Consider the following 2,500-nt stretch of genomic DNA (forward strand, 5'->3'; position numbering starts at 1 on the left):
GAACTCGGATCGCTGGATTCAAAGTCCAGAGTGCTAACCATTACACCATGGAACCACACACTGATTTAAAATCAGCCTAAATGGAGGGAGTAATATACCTAGAAAAGTTGTACTGGAGAAAAGATTGTCGTCCAAAAGGCACTAGATAGTTTCCACACTCTGACCCCTTTCCATCACTTCAGCAAACATTTAATCTAAAGGATTCCATCTGTGCCTTAAGGAAAATTTCCAAAGGGACACATTTGTTGAAAGTTACGTATTTGGCAGGCTTTTTTTGACTCCCACGGATCAAGAAGATCAGCAAAAGAAATTGTAGCTGGCAGTATTTGAACCTGCGTGACAAACGCAGTGGAAAGCTTGCCGTGCAAAAAGCACTCAATATTTACTCCACTTTGAACACATTACTGTTTCCGTGACTTGCAAAAACCAACACCAAGCCACATACTTGTTAATATTCCCGGTTTACATAGAAGAGCAGCAAATATTAACGTAGTCGGCAGAATTTGAACCTGCGCGGGGAGACTTCAATGGATTTCTAGTCCATCGCCTTAACTGCTCAGCCACAACTACACATGAGAATCCTCATAGCTACTCTAGAAATGGGCTTGGGCCTATGACTATACAGCATTAGCAAAAGTCAGAGAAGGCATGTGCGGCTAAAGTGATTATGGAGGTTCCACCGAGATTTGAACTCGGATCGCTGGAACCACACACTGAGTTAAAATCAGCCTAAAAGGAGGGAGTAATATACCTAGAAAAGTTGTACTGGAGAAAAGATTGTCGTCCAAAAGGCACTAGATAGTTTCCACACTCTGACCCCTTTCCATCACTTCAGCAAACATTTAATCTAAAGGATTCCATCTGTGCCTTAAGGAAAATTTCCAAAGGGACACATTTGTTGAAAGTTACGTATTTGGCAGGCTTTTTTTGACTCCCACGGATCAAGAAGATCAGCAAAAGAAATTGTAGCTGGCAGTATTTGAACCTGCGTGACAAACGCAGTGGAAAGCTTGCCGTGCAAAAAGCACTCAATATTTACTCCACTTTGAACACATTACTGTTTCCGTGACTTGCAAAAACCAACACCAAGCCACACACTTGTTAATATTCCCGGTTTACATAGAAGAGCAGAAAATATTATCTTGGTCAGCAGGATTTGAACCTACGCGGGGAGACTTCAATGGATTTCTAGTCCATCGCCTTAACTGCTCGGCCACAACTACACATGAGAAGCCTCATAGCTACTCTAGAAATGGGCTTGGGCCTATGACTATACAGCATTAGCAAAAGTCAGGGAAGGCATGTGCGGCTAAAGCGATTATGCAGGTTCCACCAAGATTTGAACTCGGATCGCTGGATTCAAAGTCCAGAGTGCTAACCATTACACTATGGAACCACACACTGATTTAAAATCAGCCTAAAAGGAGGGAGTAATATACCTAGAAAAGATGTACTGGAGAAAAGATTGTCGTCCAAAAGGCACTAGATAGTTTCCACACTCTGACCCCTTTCCATCACTTCAGCAAACATTTAATCTAAAGGATTCCATCTGTGCCTTAAGGAAAATTTCCAAAGGGACACATTTGTTGAAAGTTACGTATTTGGCAGGCTTTTTTTGACTCCCACGGATCAAGAAGATCAGCAAAGGAAATTGTAGCCGGCAGTATTTGAACCTGCGTGACAAACACAGTGGAAAGCTTGCCGTGCAAAAAGCACTCAATATTTACTCCACTTTGAACACATCACTGTTTCCGTGACTTGCAAAAACCAACACCAAGCCACATACTTGTTAATATTCCCGGTTTACATAGAAGAGCAGCAAATATTAACATAGTCGGCAGAATTTGAACCTGCGCGGGGAGACTTCAATGGATTTCTAGTCCATCGCCTTAACTGCTCGGCCACAACTACACATGAGAAGCCTCATAGCTACTCTAGAAATGGGCTTGGGCCTATGACTATACAGCATTAGCAAAAGTCAGAGAAGGCATGTGCGGCTAAAGTGATTATGGAGGTTCCACCGAGATTTGAACTCGGATCGCTGGATTCAAAGTCCAGAGTGCTAACCATTACACCATGGAACCACACACTGATTTAAAATCAGCCTAAAAGGAGGGAGCAATATACCTAGAAAAGTTGTACTGGAGAAAAGATTGTCGTCCAAAAGGCACTAGATAGTTTCCACACTCTGACCCCTTTCCATCACTTCAGCAAACATTTAATCTAAAGGATTCCATCTGTGCCTTAAGGAAAATTTCCAAAGGGACACATTTGTTGAAAGTTATGTATTTGGCAGGCTTTTTTTGACTCCCACGGATCAAGAAGATCAGCAAAGGAAATTGTAGCTGGCAGTATTTGAACCTGCGTGACAAACACAGTGGAAAGCTTGCCGTGCAAAAAGCACTCAATATTTACTCCACTTTGAACACATTACTGTTTCCGTGACTTGCAAAAACGAACACCAAGCCACATACTTGTTAATATTCCCGGTTTACATAGA

The 2,500-nt window shown here is 42.2% G+C and overlaps 1 non-coding gene across 1 annotated transcript; it reads right to left on the reverse strand.

The window, feature by feature from the left end:
• Positions 1–2,012: 2,012 nt before the first annotated feature.
• TRNAQ-UUG (transfer RNA glutamine (anticodon UUG)) lies at positions 2,013–2,084 on the reverse strand. The gene has a single exon. It is a non-coding gene; the product is annotated as a tRNA-Gln (tRNA).
• Positions 2,085–2,500: the final 416 nt, after the last annotated feature.

Source organism: Eleutherodactylus coqui, chromosome 11 (genome assembly GCF_035609145.1).
Source record: "Eleutherodactylus coqui strain aEleCoq1 chromosome 11, aEleCoq1.hap1, whole genome shotgun sequence".
In the NCBI taxonomy this organism is placed as follows: Eukaryota; Metazoa; Chordata; class Amphibia; order Anura; family Eleutherodactylidae; genus Eleutherodactylus; species Eleutherodactylus coqui.